Consider the following 21834-nt stretch of genomic DNA (forward strand, 5'->3'; position numbering starts at 1 on the left):
ATATCCGCATCCAGCGTACTTTTGCTAATTCGTCCGCAGTATTACATAAAGTGGGCGTATGCCAAATGACATCGCAGTAATGCGAATCCATCGCATTAACACAAACCTCATCGTAAAAATACTAACTTTTAGTAGATTTACACATTTTTCTTAAAATTGCACCCGCTTTTGTTTTAAAAATGCACAGCAATGGTTTTTTTTCACTTTTAAGTTAAATAAGGCTCCACAAGCCTTCCTCAATTACGAATCCAATTAGTGTAATGATTGTTAATGGTCATGACCAATTAAGTCTCCAAATAATACCTGTCGAACACTTTGTAGGCATAATTTGCCATTAATATTCTAAATAAGTTATTTTTAATATAGATGTGGTTGTTGTTTTTTTTTTGTTTTTTTTGTAGACGTGTAGGGGGTAATTCCAAGTTGATCGCAGCAGGAAATTTGTTAGCAGTTGGGCAAAACCATGTGCACTGCAGGGGGGGCAGATATAACATGTGCAGAGAGATTTAGATTTGGGTGGGGTGTGTTCAATCTGCAATCTAATTTGCAGTGTAAAAATAAAGCAGCCAGTATTTACCCTGCACAGAAACAAAATAACCCACCCAAATCTAACTCTCTCTGCACATGTTATATCTGCCTCCCCTGCAGTGCACATGGTTTTGCCCAATTGCTATCAAAAATCCTGCTGCGATCAACTTGGAATTACCCCCAATGTGTGAATAAATGTGTTAACATGTTTTCTCTGACGTCCTAGTGGATGCTGGGAACTCCGTAAGGACCATGGGGAATAGCGGCTCCGCAGGAGACTGGGCACAACTAAAGAAAGCTTTAGGTCACCTGGTGTGCACTGGCTCCTCCCACTATGACCCTCCTCCAAGCCTCAGTTAGATTTTGTGCCCGGCCGAGGTTGGATGCACACTAGGGGCTCTCTTGAGCTTCTAGAAAGAAAGTATAGAATTAGGTTTTTTATTTTCAGTGAGACCTGCTGGCAACAGGCTCACTGCAGCAAGGGACTAAGGGGAGAAGAAGCGAACCTGCCTGCTTGCAGCCAGCTTGGGCTTCTTAGGCTACTGGACACCATTAGCTCCAGAGGGATCGACCGCAGGCTCAGCCTTGGTGTTCGGTCCCGGAGCCGCGCCGCCGTCCCCCTTACAGAGCCAGAAGCAAGAAGAGGTCCGGAAAATCGGCGGCAGAAGACATCAGTCTTCACCAAGGTAGCGCACAGCACTGCAGCTGTGCGCCATTGCTCCTCATACACACTTCACACTCCGGTCACTGAGGGTGCAGGGCGCTTGGGGGGGGCGCCCTGAGCAGCAATAAAAACACCTTGGCTGGCAAAAATACCACAATATATAGCCCCAGAGGCTATATATGTGGTAAATACCCCTGCCAGAATCCAGAAAAAAGCGGGAGAAAAGTCCGCGGAAAAGGGGCGGGGCTATCTCCCTCAGACACACTGGCGCCATTTTCTCTTCACAGTGCAGCTGGAAGAAAGCTCCCCAGGCTCTCCCCTGTAGTTTTCAGGCTCAAAGGGTTAAAAAGAGAGGGGGGGCACTAAATTTAGGCGCAATATTATATATACAAGCAGCTATTGGGGAAATTTCACTCAGTTATAGTGTTAATCCCCACATTATATAGCGCTCTGGTGTGTGCTGGCATACTCTCTCTCTGTCTCCCCAAAGGGCTTTGTGGGGTCCTGTCCTCAGTCAGAGCATTCCCTGTGTGTGTGCGGTGTGTCGGTACGGCTGTGTCGACATGTTTAATGAGGAGGCTTATATGGTGACGGAGCAGATGCCGATAAATGTGATGTCGCCCCCTGTGGGGCCGACACCAGAGTGGATGGTTAGGTGAAAGGTATTACACGACAGTGTCAACTCCTTACATAAAAGGGTGGATGACGTAACAGCTGTGGGACAGCCGGCTTCTCAGTCCGCGCCTGCCCAGGCATCTCAAAGGCCATCAGGGGCTCAAAAACGCCCGCTCACTCAGATGGCAGACACAGATGTCGACACGGAGTCTGACTCCAGTGTCGACAAGGTTGAGACATATACACAATCCACTAGGAACATCCGTGACTTGATCCCGGCAATAAAAAAAATGTGTTACACATTTCTGACATTAACCCTCTAAAAATGGGTTTTTATGTTGGGGAGAAAAAGCAGGCAGTGTTTTGTTCCCCCATCAGATGAATGAATGAAGTGTGTGAAAAGCGTGGGTTCCCCCCGATAAGAAACTGGTAATTTCTAAAAAATTACTGATGGCGTACCCTTTCCCGCCAGAGGATAAGTTACGCTGGGAGATATCCCCTAGGGTGGATAAGGCGCTCACACGGTTGTCAAAAAAGGTGGCACTGCCGTTTTAGGAACGGCCACTTTGAAGGTACCTGTTGATAAAAAGCAGGAGGCTATCCTGAAGTCTGTATTTACACACTCAGGTACTAGACTGAGACCTGCAGATAGTGCTGCTGCAGCGTGGTCGGTGACCCTGTCAAACATGAGAACATATTAAAGACGTCGTCTTATATATGAGGGATGCACAGAGGGATATTTTGCCGGCTGGCATCCAAAATGAATGTAATGTCCATTCTGTCAGGAGGGTATTAGAGACCTGTCACTGGACAGGTGATGCTGACTTTAAAAGGCGCATAGAGATTCTGCCTTATAAGGGTGAGGAATTATTTGGGGATGGTCTCTGGGACCTCGTATCCACAGCAACAGCTGGGAAGAAATATTTTTACCTCAGGTTTCCTCACAGACTAAGAAAGCACTGTATTATCAGGTACAGTCCTTTCGGCTTCAGAAAAGCAAGCTGGTCAAAGGCGCTTCCTTTCTGTACAGAGACATGGGAAGAGGGAAAAAGCTGCACCAGTCAGCCTGTTCCCAGAATCAAAATTCTTCTCTCGCTTCCTCTGAGTCCACAGCATGACGCGGGGGCTCCACAGGTGTAGCCAGGTACGGTGGGGGGCCGTCTCAAAAATTTCAGCGATCAGTGGGCTCACTCACAGGTGGATCCCTGTTTCATTCAAGTAGTATTTCAGGGGTACAAGCTGGAATTCGAGATGTCTCCCCCCCGCCGTTTCCTCAAATATGCCTTGCCGACAACTCCCTCAGGCAGGGAGGCTGCGCTAGAGGCAATTAATAAGCTGTATTCCCAGCAGGCAATACTCAAGGTGCCCCTACTTCAACAAGGACGGGGTTACTATTCCACACGGTTTGGGGTACCGAAACCGCATGGTTCGGTGTGACCCATTTTATATTTAAAATCCTTGAACACATACATAAAAAAAAAATTCAAGTTCAAGATGAAATCGCTCAGGGCGGTTATTGCAAGCCTGGACGAGGGGGATTACATGGGATCCCGGGACATCTAGGATGCTTACCTGCATGTCCCCATTTACCATCCTCGCCAGGAGTACCTCAGATTTGTGGTACAGGATTACCATTACCAAGTCCAGACACTGCCGTTTGGACTGTACATGGCACCGAGGGTGTTTACCAAGGTAATGGCCGAAATGATGATACTCCTTCGAAAAAAGGGAGTTTTAATTATCCCGTACTTGGACAATCTCCTTATAAGGGCAAGGTCCGAGGAGCAGTTGCTAGTCGGGGTAGCACTATTTTGGAAAATGCTACAACAGCACGGTTGGATTCTAAACAGTCCAAAGTCACAGCTGGTTCCTACGACACGTCTACTGTTCCTGGGGATGGTTCTGGACACAGAACAGAAATAAGTGTTTCTCCCGGAGGAGAAAGCCAAGGAGCTGTCATCTCTAGTCAGAGACCTCCTGAAGCCAAAACAGGTATCGGTGCATCATTGCACGCGAGTCCTGGGAAAAATGGTAGCTTCCTACGAAGCAATCCCATTCGGCAGGTTTCATGCAAGAACTTTTCAGTGGGACCTGTTGGACAAGTGGTCCGGATCACATCTTCAGATGCATCGGCTGATAACCCTGTCTTCAAGGACCAGGGTATCTCTACTGTGGTGGCTGCAGAGTGCCTATCTTCAAGAGGGCCGCAGGTTCGGCATACAGGACTAGGTCCTAGTGATCATGGATGCCAGCCTTCGAGGCTGGGGGGCAGTCACACAGGGAAGAAACTTCCAGGGACTTTGGTCAAGTCAGGTGACTTCCCTACACATAAATATTCTGGAACTGAGGGCCATTTACAATGCCCTGAGTCAGGCAAGGCCTCTGCTTCAAAACCAGCCGGTACTGATCCAATCAGACAACATCACGGCAGTCGCCCATGTAAACCAACGGGGCGGCACAAGAAGCAGGATGGCGATGGCAGAATCCACAAGGATTCTCTGATGGGCGGAAAATCATGTGTTAGCTAGAGATGTGCACTTGAAATTTTTCGGGTTTTGTGTTTTGGTTTTGGGTTCGGTTCCGCGGCCGTGTTTTGGGTTCGACCGCGTTTTGGCAAAACCTCACGGAATTTTTTTTGTCGGATTCGGGTGTGTTTTGGATTCGGGTGTTTTTTTCAAAAAATACTAAAGAACAGCTTAAATCATAGAATTTGGGGGTCATTTTGATCCCAAAGTATTATTAACCTCAAAAACCATAATTTCCACTCATTTTCAGTCTATTCTGAATACCTCACACCTCACAATATTATTTTTAGTCCTAAAATTTGCACCGAGGTCGCTGGATGACTAAGCTAAGCGACCCTAGTGGCCGACACAAACACCGGGCCCATCTAGGAGTGGCACTGCAGTGTCACGCAGGATGGGCCTTCCAAAAAACACTCTCCAAACAGCACATGACGCAAAGAAAAAAAGAGGCGCAATGAGGTAGCTGTGTGAGTAAGATAAGCGACCCTAGTGGCCGACACAAACACCGGGCCCATCTAGGAGTGGCACTGCAGTGTCACGCAGGATGGCCCTTCCAAAAAACACTCCCCAAACAGCACATGACGCAAAGAAAAAAAGAGGCGCAATGAGGTAGCTGTGTGAGTAAGCTAAGCGACCCTAGTGGCCGACACAAACACCTGGCCCATCTAGGAGTGGCACTGCAGTGTCACGCAGGATGGCCCTTCCAAAAAACACTCCCCAAACAGCACATGACGCAAAGAAAAAAAGAGGCGCAATGAGGTAGCTGTATGAGTAAGATAAGCGACCCTAGTGGCCGACACAAACACCGGGCCCATCTAGGAGTGGCACTGCAGTGTCACGCAGGATGGCCCTTCCAAAAAACACTCCCCAAACAGCACATGACGCAAAGAAAAAAAGAGGCGCAATGAGGTAGCTGTGTGAGTAAGATAAGCGACCCTAGTGGCCGACACAAACACCGGGCCCATCTAGGAGTGGCACTGCAGTGTCACGCAGGATGGCCCTTCCAAAAAACACTCCCCAAACAGCACATGACGCAAAGAAAAAAAGAGGCGCAATGAGGTAGCTGTGTGAGTAAGATAAGCGACCCTAGTGGCCGACACAAACACCGGGCCCATCTAGGAGTGGCACTGCAGTGTCACGCAGGATGGCCCTTCCAAAAAACACTCCCCAAACAGCACATGACGCAAAGAAAAAAAGAGGCGCAATGAGGTAGCTGTGTGAGTAAGATAAGCGACCCTAGTGGCCGACACAAACACCGGGCCCATCTAGGAGTGGCACTGCAGTGTCACGCAGGATGGCCCTTCCAAAAAACACTCCCCAAACAGCACATGACGCAAAGAAAAAAAGAGGCGCAATGAGGTAGCTGTGTGAGTAAGCTAAGCGACCCTAGTGGCCGACACAAACACCTGGCCCATCTAGGAGTGGCACTGCAGTGTCACGCAGGATGGCCCTTCCAAAAAACACTCCCCAAACAGCACATGACGCAAAGAAAAAAAGAGGCGCAATGAGGTAGCTGTGTGAGTAAGATAAGCGACCCTAGTGGCCGACACAAACACCTCGCCCATCTAGGAGTGGCACTGCAGTGTCACGCAGGATGGCCCTTCCAAAAAACACTCCCCAAACAGCACATGACGCAAAGTAAAATTAAAGAAAAAAGAGGTGCAAGATGGAATTGTCCTTGGGCCCTCCCACCCACCCTTATGTTGTATAAACAGGACATGCACACTTTAACAAACCCATCATTTCAGTGACAGGGTCTGCCACACGACTGTGACTGAAATGACGGGTTGGTTTGGACCCCCACCAAAAAAGAAGCAATCAATCTCTCCTTGCACAAACTGGCTCTACAGAGGCAAGATGTCCACCTCATCATCATCCTCCGATATATCACCGTGTACATCCCCCTCCTCACAGATTATCAATTCGTCCCCACTGGAATCCACCATCTCAGCTCCCTGTGTACTTTGTGGAGGCAATTGCTGCTGGTCAATGTCTCCACGGAGGAATTGATTATAATTCATTTTAATGAACATCATCTTCTCCACATTTTCTGGAAGTAACCTCGTACGCCGATTGCTGACAAGGTGAGCGGCGGCACTAAACACTCTTTCGGAGTACACACTTGTGGGAGGGCAACTTAGGTAGAATAAAGCCAGTTTGTGCAAGGGCCTCCAAATTGCCTCTTTTTCCTGCCAGTATAAGTACGGACTGTGTGACGTGCCTACTTGGATGCGGTCACTCATATAATCCTCCACCATTCTTTCAATGGGGAGAGAATCATATGCAGTGACAGTAGACGACATGTCCGTAATCGTTGACAGGTCCTTCAGTCCGGACCAGATGTCAGCATCAGCAGTCGCTCCAGACTGCCCTGCATCACCGCCAGCGGGTGGGCTCGGAATTCTGAGCCTTTTCCTCGCACCCCCAGTTGCGGGAGAATGTGAAGGAGGAGATGTTGACAGGTCGCGTTCCGCTTGACTTGACAATTTTCTCACCAGCAGGTCTTTGAACCCCAGCAGACTTGTGTCTGCCGGAAAGAGAGATCCAAGGTAGGTTTTAAATCTAGGATCGAGCACGGTGGCCAAAATGTAGTGCTCTGATTTCAACAGATTGACCACCCGTGAATCCTTGTTAAGCGAATTAAGGGCTCCATCCACAAGTCCCACATGCCTAGCGGAATCGCTCCGTGTTAGCTCCTCCTTCAATGTCTCCAGCTTCTTCTGCAAAAGCCTGATGAGGGGAATGACCTGACTCAGGCTGGCAGTGTCTGAACTGACTTCACGTGTGGCAAGTTCAAAGGGCAGCAGAACCTTGCACAACGTTGAAATCATTCTCCACTGCGCTTGAGACAGGTGCATTCCACCTCCTATATCGTGCTGAATTGTATAGGCTTGAATGGCCTTTTGCTGCTCCTCCAACCTCTGAAGCATATAGAGGGTTGAATTCCACCTCGTTACCACTTCTTGCTTCAGATGATGGCAGGGCAGGTTCAGGCGTTTTTGGTGTTGCTCCAGTCTTCTGTACGTGGTGCCTGTACGCCGAAAGTGTCCCGCAATTCTTCTGGCCACCGACAGCATCTCTTGCACGCCCCTGTCATTTTTTTAAAAATTCTGCACCACCAAATTCAAGGTATGTGCAAAACATGGGACGTGCTGGAATTTGCCCAGATTTAATGCACACACAATATTGCTGGCATTGTCCGATGCCACAAATCCACAGGAGAGTCCAATTGGGGTAAGCCATTCCGCGATGATCTTCCTCAGTTGCCGTAAGAGGTTTTCAGCTGTGTGCGTATTCTGGAAACCGGTGATACAAAGCGTAGCCTGCCTAGTAAAGAGTTGGCGTTTGCGAGATGCTGCTACTGGTGCCGCCGCTGCTGTTCTTGCGGCGGGAGTCCATACATCTACCCAGTGGGCTGTCACAGTCATATAGTCCTGACCCTGCCCTGCTCCACTTGTCCGTGGTTAAGTGGACATTGGGTACAGCTGCATTTTTTAGGACACTGGTGACTCTTTTTCTGAGGTCTGTGTACATTTTCGGTATCGCCTGCCTAGAGAAATGGAACCTAGATGGGATTTGGTACCGGGGACACAGTACCTCCAACAAGTCTCTAGTGTGCTCTGCAGTAATGATGGATACCGGAACCACGTTTCTCACCACCCAGGATGCCAAGGCCTCAGTTATCCGCTTTGCAGCAGGATGACTGCTGTGATATTTCATCTTCCTCGCAAAGGACTGTTGGACAGTCAATTGCTTGGTGGAAGTAGTAAAAGTGGTCTTACGATTTCCCCTCTGGGATGACCATCGACTCCCAGCAGCAACAACAGCAGCGCCAGCAGCAGTAGGCGTTACACGCAAGGATGCATCGGAGGAATCCCAGGCAGGAGAGGAATCGTCAGAATTGCCAGTGACATGGCCTGCAGGACTATTGGCATTCCTGGGGAAGGAGGAAATTGACACCGAGGGAGTTGGTGGGGTGGTTTGCGTGAGCTTGGTTACAAGAGGAAGGGATTTACTGGTCAGTGGACTGCTTCCGCTGTCGCCCAAAGTTTTTGAACTTGTCACTGACTTATTATGAATGCGCTGCAGGTGACGTATAAGGGAGGATGTTCCGAGGTGGTTAACGTCCTTACCCCTACTTATTACAGCTTGACAAAGGCAACACATGGCTTGACAAATGTTGTCCGCATTTCTGGTGAAATACTTCCACACCGAAGAGCTGATTTTTTTGGTATTTTCACCAGGCATGTCAATGGCCCTATTCCTCCCACGGACAACAGGTGTCTCCCCGGGTGCCTGACTTAAACAAACCACCTCACCAAAAGAATCCTCCTTGTCAATTTCCTCCCCAGCGCCAGCAACACCCATATCCTCCTCATCCTGGTGTACTTCAACACTGACATCTTCAATCTGACTATCAGGAACTGGACTGCGGGTGCTCCTTCCAGCACTTGCAGGGGGCGTGCAAATGGTGGAAGGCGCATGCTCTTCACGTCCAGTGTTGGGAAGGTCAGGCATCGCAACCGACACAATTGGACTCTCCTTGTGGATTTGGGATTTCGAAGAACGCACAGTTCTTTGCGGTGCTTTTGCCAGCTTGAGTCTTTTCAGTTTTCTAGCGAGAGGCTGAGTGCTTCCATCCTCATGTGAAGCTGAACCACTAGCCATGAACATAGGCCAGGGCCTCAGCCGTTCCTTGCCACTCCGTGTGGTAAATGGCATATTGGCAAGTTTACGCTTCTCCTCCGACAATTTTATTTTAGATTTTGGAGTCCTTTTTTTACTGATATTTGGTGTTTTGGATTTTACATGCTCTGTACTATGACATTGGGCATCGGCCTTGGCAGACGACGTTGCTGGCATTTCATCGTCTCGGCCATGACTAGTGGCAGCAGCTTCAGCACGAGGTGGAAGTGGATCTTGATCTTTCCCTAATTTTGGAACCTCAACATTTTTGTTCTCCATATTTTAATAGGCACAACTAAAAGACACAGAGGTAGCTACAGCCGTGGACTACCGTACTGTGTCTGCTGCTAATATAGACTGGATGATAATGAGATGAAATCAATATATATTATATCACACTAGTACTGCAGCCGGACAGGTAGATATATTTATTATGTAATGACTGATGACGGACCTGCTGGACACTGTCAGCTCAGCAGCACCGCAGACTGCTACAGTAAGCTACTATAGTAGTATGTATAAAGAAGAAAGAAAAAAAAAACCCACGGGTAGGTGGTATACAATTATGGATGGACGAGCGACTGCCGACACAGAGGTAGCTACAGCCGTGGACTACCGTACTGTGTCTGCTGCTAATATAGACTGGATGATAATGAGATGAAATCAATATATATTATATCACACTAGTACTGCAGCCGGACAGGTAGATATATTTATTATGTAATGACTGATGACGGACCTGCTGGACACTGTCAGCTCAGCAGCACCGCAGACTGCTACAGTAAGCTACTATAGTAGTATGTATAAAGAAGAAAGAAAAAAAAAAACCACGGGTAGGTGGTATACAATTATGGATGGACGAGCGACTGCCGACACAGAGGTAGCTGCAGCCGTTGACTACCGTACTGTGTCTGCTGCTAATATAGACTGGATGATAATGAGATGAAATCAATATATATAATATCACACTAGTACTGCAGCCGGACAGGTAGATATATTTATTATGTAATGACTGATGACGGACCTGCTGGACACTGTCAGCTCAGCAGCACCGCAGACTGCTACAGTAAGCTACTATAGTAGTATGTATAAAGAAGAGAAAAAAAAACCACGGGTAGGTGGTATACAATTATGGATGGACGAGCGACTGCCGACACAGAGGTAGCTACAGCCGTGGACTACCGTACTGTGTCTGCTGCTAATATAGACTGGATGATAATGAGATGAAATCAATATATATATATATAATATCACACTAGTACTGCAGCCGGACAGGTAGATATATTTATTATGTAATGACTGATGACGGACCTGCTGGACACTGTCAGCTCAGCAGCACCGCAGACTGCTACAGTAAGCTACTATAGTAGTATGTATAAAGAAGAAAGAAGAAAAAAAAACCACGGGTAGGTGGTATACAATTATGGATGGACGAGCGACTGCCGACACAGAGGTAGCTACAGCCGTGGACTACCGTACTGTGTCTGCTGCTAATATAGACTGGATGATAATGAGATGAAATCAATATATATATATATATATATATATATAATATCACACTAGTACTGCAGCTGGACAGGTAGATATATTTATTATGTAATGACTGATGACGGACCTGCTGGACACTGTCAGCTCAGCAGCACCGCAGACTGCTACAGTAAGCTACTATAGTAGTATGTATAAAGAAGAAAGAAAAAAAAAAACCACGGGTAGGTGGTATACAATTATGGATGGACGAGCGACTGCCGACACAGAGGTAGCTACAGCCGTGGACTACCGTACTGTGTCTGCTGCTAATATAGACTGGATGATAATGAGATGAAATCAATATATATATATAATATCACACTAGTACTGCAGCCGGACAGGTAGATATATTTATTATGTAATGACTGATGACGGACCTGCTGGACACTGTCAGCTCAGCAGCACCGCAGACTGCTACAGTAAGCTACTATAGTAGTATGTATAAAGAAGAAAGAAGAAAAAAAAACCACGGGTAGGTGGTATACAATTATGGATGGACGAGCGACTGCCGACACAGAGGTAGCTACAGCCGTGGACTACCGTACTGTGTCTGCTGCTAATATAGACTGGATGATAATGAGATGAAATCAATATATATATATATATATATATATATAATATCACACTAGTACTGCAGCTGGACAGGTAGATATATTTATTATGTAATGACTGATGATGGACCTGCTGGACACTGTCAGCTCAGCAGCACCGCAGACTGCTACAGTAAGCTACTATAGTAGTATGTATAAAGAAGAAAGAAAAAAAAAAACCACGGGTAGGTGGTATACAATTATGGATGGACGAGCGACTGCCGACACAGAGGTAGCTACAGCCGTGGACTACCGTACTGTGTCTGCTGCTAATATAGACTGGATGATAATGAGATGAAATCAATATATATATATAATATCACACTAGTACTGCAGCCGGACAGGTAGATATATTTATTATGTAATGACTGATGACGGACCTGCTGGACACTGTCAGCTCAGCAGCACCGCAGACTGCTACAGTAAGCTACTATAGTAGTATGTATAAAGAAGAAAGAAAAAAAAAAACCACGGGTAGGTGGTATACAATTATGGATGGACGAGCGACTGCCGACACAGAGGTAGCTACAGCCGTGGACTACCGTACTGTGTCTGCTGCTAATATAGACTGGATGATAATGAGATGAAATCAATATATATATATATAATATCACACTAGTACTGCAGCCGGACAGGTAGATATATTTATTATGTAATGACTGATGACGGACCTGCTGGACACTGTCAGCTCAGCAGCACCGCAGACTGCTACAGTAAGCTACTATAGTAGTATGTATAAAGAAGAAAGAAGAAAAAAAAACCACGGGTAGGTGGTATACAATTATGGATGGACGAGCGACTGCCGACACAGAGGTAGCTACAGCCGTGGACTACCGTACTGTGTCTGCTGCTATATAGACTGCTCCCCAAAATTACTACTGTGTCTCTCTCTACTGTCTCACTCTCTTCTCTATAAACGGAGAGGACGCCAGCCACGTCCTCTCCCTATGAATCTCAATGCACGTGTGAAAATGGCGGCGACGCGCGGCTCCTTATATAGAATCCGAGTCTCGCGATAGAATCCGAGCCTCGCGAGAATCCGACAGCGGGATGATGACGTTCGGGCGCGCTCGGGTTAACCGAGCAAGGCGGGAAGATCCGAGTCGCTCGGCCCCGTGTAAAAAAAAATGAAGTTCGGGCGGGTTCGGATTCCGAGGAACCGAACCCGCTCATCTCTAGTGTTAGCACTGTCAGCAGTGTTCATTCCCGGAGTGGACGACTGGGAAGCAGATCTTCTCAGCAGACACGACCTCCACCCGGGAGAGTGGGGATTTCATCCAGAAGTCTTCCAAAGGATTGTACACCATTGGGAAAGGCCACAGGTGGACATGATGGCGTCCCGCCTCAACAAAAAGCTATAAAAGATATTGCGCCAGGTCAAGGGACCCTCAGGCGATAGCTGTGGACGCTCTGATAACACCGTGGGTGTACCAGTCGGTTTATGTGTTCCCCCCTCTGCCTTCTCATACAAAAGGTACTGAGAATAATAGGAAGGCGAGGAGTAAGAACGATACTCGTGGTTCCGGATTGGCCAAGAAGAGCTTGGTACCCAGAACTTCAAGAACTTATATCAGAGGACCCATGGCCTCTGCCGCTCAGACAGGACCTACGGCAGCAGGGGCCCTGTCTGTTCCAAGACTTACCGCGGCTACGTTTTGACGGCATGGCGGTTGAACGCCGGATCCTAAAGGAAAAGGGCATTCCGGAGGAAGTCATTCCTACGCTGATTCAAGCCAGGAAAGATGTAACTGCAAAACATTATCACCGCATATGGCGGAAATATGTTGCTTGGTGTGAGGCCAAAAAAGGCCCCAACAGAGGAATTTCAACTAGGTCGATTTCTGCATTTCCTACAAGCAGGAGTGTCTATGGGCCTAAAATTAGGCTCCATTAAGATACAGATCTCGGCTCTGTCGATTTTCTTCCAGAAAGAACTAGCTTCAGTACCTGAAGTTCAGACATTGTAAAAGGAGTGCTGCATATTCAGCCCCCGGTTGTGCCTCCAGTGGCACCTTGGGTTCTCAACGTGGTGTTGAGTTTCTTAAAATCACATTGGTGTGAGCCACTAAAAACCGTGGATCTAAAATATCTCACGCGGAAAGTGGTCATGTTATTGGCCTTGGCTTCGGCAAGGCGTGTATCAGAATTGGCGGCTTTGTCATATAAAAGTCCTTATCTGATTTTCCATATGGATAGGGCAGAATTGAGGACTCGTCCCCAGTTTCTCCCTAAGGTGGTATCAGCTTTTCACTTGAACCAACCTATTGTAGTGCCTGTGGCTACTAGGGACTTGGAGGATTCCAAGTTACTGGACGTAGTCAGGGCCTTGAAAAATTATGTTTCCAGGACGGCTACAGTCAGGAGAACTGACTCGCTGTTTATCCTGTATGCACCCAACAAACTGGGTGCTCCTGCTTCTAAGCAGACTATTGCTCGCTGGATTTGTAGCACAATTCAGCTGGCGCATTCTGCGGCTGGACTACCGCAGCCAAAATCTGTAAAAGCCCATTCCACAAGGAAGGTGGGCTCATCTTGGGCAGCTGCCCGAGGGGTCTCGGCTTTCCAACTTTGCCGAGCTGCAACTTGGTCAGGGGCAAACACGTTTGCTAAATTCTACAAAATTGATATCCTGGCTGAGGAGGACCTGGAGTTCTCTCATTCGGTGCTGCAGAGTCATCCGCACTCTCCTGCCCGTTTGGGAGCTTTGGTATAATCCCCATGGTCCTTACGGAGTTCCCAGCATCCACTAGGACGTCAGAGAAAATAAGATTTTACTCACCGGTAAATCTATTTCTCGTAGTCCGTAGTGGGCGCCCATCCGAAGTGCGGATTGTCTGCAATACTTGTATATAGTTATTGCCTAACTAAAGGGTTATTGTTGAGCCATCTGTTGAGAGGATCAGTTATATTCATACTGTTAACTGGGTATAGTATCACGAGTTATACGGTGTGATTTGTGTGGCTGGTATGAGTCTTACCCGGGATTCAAAATCCTTCCTTATTATGTCAGCTCGTCCGGGCACAGTGTCCTAACTGAGGCTTGGAGGAGGGTCATAGTGGGAGGAGCCAGTGCACACCAGGTGACCTAAAGCTTTCTTTAGTTGTGCCCAGTCTCCTGCGGAGCCGCTATTCCCCATGGTCCTTACGGAGTGCCCAGCATCCACTACGGACTACGAAAAATAGATTTACCGGTGAGTAAAATCTTATTTTTAAAATCAATAAGCTCCTAACTATTTTTATTGTTTATTTTCGGTATAAATTTTAAATTCACATTCTTAAGTTACATGTCAGATATGTTTAAGTGAACCAATTTCTGCTAGGCAATCTGCAGGTCGTTTATTGCATAAATAAACACAACACCCGATTATCTTGAATCAAAAAAATTTATTTATTTATTTTGGTTTTTTTTTGTAAGTTTAAAAAAAAAAAAATTTTTGTTAAACTAATTTTTGCATCACATCAACTGTTGCCAGTAAATGTTGGAGTTGCTGGTGCATGCTGGCCAGAATTTGGGCCAAACTTGTGGGATCTCCAACCGCAAAATCTGAAATTAAGATGCAAAATAAACATTAATAACTTCATCACATTACCTATTATACAAACAAGGCACAAAGCACACTTTAATGCAGGCATGTCCAAACTGCGGACCTCCAGCTGTTTCAAAAATACATATCCCAGCATGCCTTGACCCAGTTTTGCGGTCAGAGAATGCAAAAGCTGTGTCTGGCCATGCTGGGATGTGTAGTTTTTCAACAGCTGGAGGGCCGCATATTGGACAGGCCTGCTTTAATAGCCAAGTAACTACATCATGGATGTTTTAATGTTAAAACATTAGCAGAACAACACACATGCTTGCTCAGCAAGGTTTTTTATTTTTTCACTTAAACAAAGTGTACCACACCATGGGGTCCATACAGTAATATGGGAGTTATATTGTAGATGGAATGTTACCCATAGCAACCAATCAAAATCAACATATTATCCTGTTGAAGGTGATAAATATTTGAAAAGTATGATCTGCTTGGTTGCTATGGACAAAATTCCAACACAAATAGTAATACCATCTTAGTAAATGTTGCCTCATGCAGGGATTCATTCACATCTGGAGTGTTTTGGTTTTTTTTTTTTTGGCCCTGCATCATCACACTGCATATCCACATCTTCTGAAGGACCACATATCGTAGCATGCCCACACTCCATGAAAGACTGCCTTACAACATAAGTTCAAACAGCTTTTTAAATGGCTAAATCCGAAATAGTAGGAGTGTAACTTTCACAACACAAATCACTGTGTCCTTAGCCTGCCTAACAAAGTGACTCCTGCGACTTTTTGGAGCAAATATTGCAATGCCCAAGCACAATCGTAAAAGAAAAACCACACAAAAAGTACCACTCAGGTCTAAATGTTTTGCATATAATGTATCACATACAAACCCTGTTGTGCAGCCAAACCTGTCGACATAGTGATTGTCAACCAGATGTAGACACTGTACATATAATGTTCCGCACACAAATGTAAAGGCATCATCCATACCATGATGAAGAAGACAAGCATTTAACCTTGACAAAAGATTGGCCACAGTACAACACTGCATTAATTTGACTGGTTTTTATTTTTTTTACTTTAAAAAATAAGGAATGTGTGTGAACTTAATCTCCTCTGCCACTTGGCCACCTCCCTCAAGTTGCTCCGGGGCCTCTGCTGCCCATTCTGTTGGGGGCGAAGGTGTCTGGCTCGGGGATGGAGGCTGGATGGGTGAGGTTGGCTGGATGGGGGATGGGTGCAGGATGGGGGAAGGAGGCAGGATGGGGGAAGGAGGGTCTAATTCTGTGAGTGGATGGAAGGGGGAGGTCCTTACAGAGGGGGTTTGGGAATGATAGGGTGAGGGTGGTGGAGTGGTTTTTTGGGACAAAGAGGGGGAGGGGGCAGAGAGGGGAATTGGGAAAGAGAGTGGGATTGGGCTGGAGAGGGGGTGTTGGCTGGAGAGGGGGATTGGGCTGGAGAGGGGAATTGGGAAAGAGAGTGGGATTGGGCTGGAGAGGGTGTGTGGGCTGGAGAGGGGGATTGGGAAAGAGAGTGGGATTGGGCTGGAGAGGGGGTTTGGGAAAGAGAGGGTGAGGTGGCTGGAGAGGGGGTGGTGGCTGTAGAGGGGGTGGTGGCTGGAGAGGGGTAGTGGGCTGGAGAGGGGGAGTGGGCTGGAGAGGGGGAGTGGGCTGGAGAGGTGGTGTGGGCTGGAGAGGGGGAGTGGGCTGGAGAGGGGGTGTGGGCTGGAGAGGGGGGGGGTGGAGAGGGGGTTTGGGCTGGAGAGGGGGAGTGGGTTGGAGAGGGGGAGGGGGGAGACAGAAGGGGATGGGGCTTGAGAAGTGGCCTGGTGTGGGCTCCCAGCACCAGCAGCAGCACCTTGCCGTTGTGCTCGCCCTAGAATTACATATGTAATATTTAGGTATTAGCATATACATTAATAACATCAGCATATTCCTATTACTCTGTTCTGTCCCATGTTAAAGAGACAGGGGTAACATTACTAAGTTTGTAAAATGTTTGTACTGGTGATGTTGCCCATAGCAACCAATCATATTATACATACACTTTATTAAGCTGCTTTTATCAGATAATATATAGAATCTGATTGTTTGATATAGGCAACATCACCAGTTCTCAAAAACATCCACATTTTTTTTTTTAAAAACCCACTGAGCAGGTTATTGGGTTCAGTTGTCAGCCTGTGTAGCAATTATGCACAACAACATTCACTTTTGCAGAAGCACCTTGATATACAGTCAGTACTGCTTGCCCTACCCACACACACTCATGTTTATTCTACAAGTTTATTGTAAGTGTGCTAATTTTCACACTCTCACTTAGTGAAAGTATGCAAAGGTTATGCTTAAAATCTGTCATGTACAGAAATGTTACTTACTGCGCCCACGTAGGGTCCGGATTTGTTGTCGCAGCTCCGCCAACAGGTCCAGCGTACGCCTGCGGAGATCGCTCGAGCACCTCTCGAGCTGTATCACGGACCTCCGGCTGCGGACGCGGGTCCGCAATAAGCGGTGGACCTCCGCGTAGGCCTCGCGCTTTACCCTGTTTGAGACAAAGGGCCCTGCGTGGCCTACGCGGCGGTCCATCACTGCCACTAGGACGCGCAGCTCGCGGCGCGTGAATGCCTCTGCGCGCATCATGGCAATGGCGTTTTCCATATATGGGCTTATATTTATAGTTTTTGGTTGCATGTGATTGGTTGGAAATGTATGGTGTCATCTGTAATCAACTTTATTGATATGTGTACATTGATGTGCAGGACAGTTTGTACAGTTCTCATGGGTGGAGATTCGCACCCGCGGACACACACACACACATTCAGATATGGCTTCTCATCAAAAACAGGTTAGTCTTCACATATATCTTAAAAAATAACATTTTGTTTTTTTTTAAAAACCATTGGATACAACAATCTTCCACAACATATATGGAAAGGAGAATATTATATAAATAAAACTACTGAAACAATATAAAATATTCTCTAAACTCACTCAGAAATGTGCTCAGAAATGTCCACCGTGCTTCAGTAATTTTACGCATATACCCACACAGGTGCATGCAGGGCGTTCACATAGCCAGTGCAGCAATTACTGGACCAATTAGCAAAATATACACCTGCGCGGAATTCCGCACCGGAAAACGCAAGCAGCTATAAATACCCGAACACTCGTGCATACACACATGCTACCAGCAACATGGCTACTCGTGAGCAGACGGCAGCAGAGATGGACGAGGTGCAGAAGCAGATGGCAGCACTAACACAGAGAAGATTAGCACTGCGGAGGCAGATGCTTGATTTTGAAAATGCAGACTCAGAAATACCAGGACCCAGTACTATACAAACTCCTTCTGCTACCCAGGAGTTAGGAGTGAATCCCCTGCCAGACATAGCTAGTGGGGAAACTGAGGGTGATTCTGGACTAGCAGCTCAAACACAAACTACACAAGCAGCTAGTGAAGAGGAAGATGGTGATGAAGGTCAGGATGATAGCTCACAGGCTACTTCCAGAAAAAAAAAGAGACAGCCCGCATTCACTAAGAGGGAGTTACGGATTTTGGTCACACAGGCCATGCAAAAAATACATCGAGGACCCAAAAACATGGGTGCTGCAACCAAAGACAGAATTTGGAGGGACATCACTAATTCTATTAATGAAGTCGGCTCAATAGTCCGCACCTCGCAGGAAGTTCGAAGACGGTAAGTGTATATTGCCAGTCCATTTTCTGTGCCAAGTATTATTAAAAAGTAACTTAGATGTGATGTTGCCTATAGCAACCAAATGCATAGCATGTGTACTATATATTAAAGCAGGTTTCCAAAATTTAACACTACCTTGCCCCTGTTTTTCACCACATATGTAGTTGGGCCGACTTCAAATCCCGCTTGAAGGGCAAGAGGTCTGCGGAGTGGAATGCCTCGAGGGCAACAGGGGGAGGACCAGCTGCCACTGTGGAATACACAGACCTGGAGGAGATAGCGATGGACAGTGTGAGCTACGAGGAGGGGGTTGGGGTGTCTTTTATGGACACGGACCTGCCTGAAATACTCCATGCACATGACTTGCCAGGTAAGGTTACACACATTATTTTTTATTTTATTTTTTAATGTAAACAAAAGTCTCATATTTTTTTAATGTACTCTTTTTCCACTCATTCTTCTATTTGCTTTGCACATAACACAGCACAGGGGGGTGAGCAGGTAGAGTCACAGGAGGGTTATGTGGCTGAGACTGAGGTGGAGGGACCTAGTGTGTCTGGCAGTGTGGGACCACAAATCCCACCCATTCAGATTCCAACTGGCCCCCCCACCCAACCCTCTGCTATCCCGGAAATCCTGACTGAAATAGCCAGGTATGGTGAGAGCCTGAATGCTTTTCAGGACAGGATGCTCCGGGAGGTAAGCCAGATACCTGTCCGGCTCACTGAGCACAGAACCAGTGTGGAGCAAGGTGTAGCTCAACTCTGCCAAGGTCTGGCAGAGATCAGGCAGGGACAAGATCAACTCGCCTCCTCCTTCCATGAACTTGCCAATTCCATTCGGCAAGGGCTCCAGGACATCGCTGTCTCCCTTGCCCACAGTGGCAGAGAGCCAGCCACATCAGCTCCCTCCCCTCCCCCTGCCCAGGAAGAACATCCCACTGGGCAGGGCCCTCGAAGGTCGCTCCGCAGACCAAGCCAAGAAGAACATCATCAGGCGGGGGAAAAAAAGAGAAAGTGATGTCTCTCCAGATGGGCAGCACCCATGTTTTACATGTTGCCTTGATGTATTTTTTTATTTTGGCTTGTGTGGCCAGAATGTAGAACTCCCTCAAAGTGAAATGTTTTCTTTAAATTGTAGCCTGTGAGTTATTTGTGCCTACACCTGAGCCATCTTCCGCTTCCTAGCGTGCTGTGTATGTTTGTGTTTGTGTGTTTGTTCCGGAATCTACCTCAGTTCCCATAAAAGTTTAGTCTGGCTGGGGGTTCACTTACTTAATTGATAAAAACAAATTCTGGCAGAATAAGGGGTTACCATAGTACTGGGTTCTGCTATGTGCATTTGCCCAATGCCATCTGCTTGCTGCTATGTCCATCTCTGTATGTGATGCTCATTTGTAGCCATGTTGTGTTGATTTTGACCTTTATTTGAAGTTAAAAAAAATTACTTTACAATTGTTTGTGTGTTTTATTAAAGGTTATGCACTCATGAAAACTGTGCCCTGTAAACTTGAACATGGCATATTGACATTTGTGGAACAAGGGAACAATCTGAATATTAAGACAAACATTGCATAGTGTAATTTTAAATCTGTATGCCTTGCACAACACTTAAATTAACATATATAAAAAAAAAAAAACTTGGGTTACTAGGGGCAACATGCCATAGTATTATATATGGACACATATTGTTTAAATATTTTTTTTTTTTTTAAATAAGTCACATTAAATGTAGGCTGCATTATGGTGCTCATGTTATTTGGTATGTACAAAGGAATATGTCTATGTTGAGAAGATTTAGCTAATGTAGTTTATTAGTTAGTTTAGTCACATTTGAGATTATAAAACAAATAATTTAAACATGCATTTAACATCAGTTAATTTTTATTGGTTCCAAAAATACAGTGCATTATTTGTGAGTGTGTCAGATTTGTTTGTCCTAACAAAACAAATTTGAAGTGGTCATATAATTGCTGCTTGTATTATTTTGTAAGAGCAGTGTTTTGCAAGTAAATGCTCAACAGGTGAATTCAGTTGCTAAATAAAGCACACACACGCTTGAAACAGTACTTCGCAAAGTGCTGAGTAGCTGCAGACTCACTCTTCTGCTGCGTGAAGATTGCGAAAATTTGTTAAGTACTTTTAACATAGGATACGCATTTTTGCCAAAAACACGCCTACTGCTGGATGCATACTCCCACACTAGCCGCCCACTTTCACGCCCATGTCGTAGGATTGCGAAGCCGTGCCTCTGCCATGCCTCCGTCACTCCCCGTTTTCGTTTGTGTATTCCGAGCAGTTTTCTTTGTAGTAATTCTGCACAAGTGTCGTATCGCTATGCTTGCGCATGCGTATTTCCGCTTTTGCGCATGCGCAGTTTGTGGTTTTTCTGCCGTTTGCGATGCGATGATCCGCTGAGAACAACTCGGAATGAGGGCCATGGGTGGTCATTCCGAGTTGATCGCTAGCTGCCGTTGTTCGCAGCGCACCGATCAGGCTAAAAAGCGGCACTTCTGCGCATGCGCATGCGGCTCAATGCGCACGCATGACGTACTTTCACAAAAGCGATGCAGTTTTACCCGAGCTCTAGCGACGCTTTTCAGTCGCACTGCAGGCCGCAGAGTGATTGACAGGAAGTGGGTGTTTCTGGGAGGAAACTGACCGTTTTCGGGGAGTGTGTGTAAAAACGCAGGCGTGTCAGATACAAACGCAGGCGTGCCTGGGGAAACGCGGGCGTGGCTGGCCGAGCGCAGGGCGTGTTTGTGACGTCAAAACAGGAACTAAATAGTCTGCAGTGATCGCAAGGTAGGAGTAGGTCTGAAGCCACTCAGACCTACACAATCTTTTTTTTTGTTGCCGCTGTGCGATCCTTTCGTTCGCACTTCTGCTAAGCTAAGCTACACTCCCAGAGGGCGGCGGCTTAGCGTTTGCACTGCTGCTAAAAGCAGCTAGCGAGCGAACATTTCGGAATGAGGACCATAGTGTCATTATGCGGTAATTATCCTACCTTAGTTAATACATATGAAAGTATATGACAGCGGGGACTGCTAAATTGTAGTCCGCAATTTATGTTTACAATTAATCTCCTATAGTAATTCTATGTTTTCACTGATCCAGTGTTTGTTGTCGTTGTCATGGTGATGGGGAGCACAGCACACGGACTTGACCTGACATCATATGCTATGCGCTGCCCGGAGCGGGCTGCATTCCGCCGTCCGAATGCCGCCAAGCACAGAGTGAACTTGTATTATATAAGGTAAGACTTTTTTTGCTTGTATGTATACCTGAGGAAAATGCCTTAATAAAACTGCCATTGAAACGTCGTAACACTTACTGCCTACATGAGAGCCTTTTTCTGTGAGACACCTGGAGTGCCGCGTCTGCTGCCTGTATATATATATATATATATATATATATAGATGAGCAAAAGAGGCGGCACTCAAACAGACGTCTTAAGCA

At 46.6% G+C, this 21834-nt stretch overlaps 1 long non-coding RNA gene across 1 annotated transcript in view; it reads left to right on the plus strand.

The window, feature by feature from the left end:
- Positions 1–21625, plus strand: part of LOC134911756 (uncharacterized) — a 133378-nt gene extending 111753 nt beyond the window's left edge. Inside the window, exon 4 of the long non-coding RNA XR_010176818.1 lies at positions 21493–21625. This is a non-coding gene — a long non-coding RNA (uncharacterized LOC134911756). The remainder of the gene's footprint in view (positions 1–21492) is intronic.
- Positions 21626–21834: the final 209 nt, after the last annotated feature.

This window comes from Pseudophryne corroboree, chromosome 4 (assembly GCF_028390025.1).
Source record: "Pseudophryne corroboree isolate aPseCor3 chromosome 4, aPseCor3.hap2, whole genome shotgun sequence".
NCBI lineage: Eukaryota > Metazoa > Chordata > Amphibia > Anura > Myobatrachidae > Pseudophryne > Pseudophryne corroboree.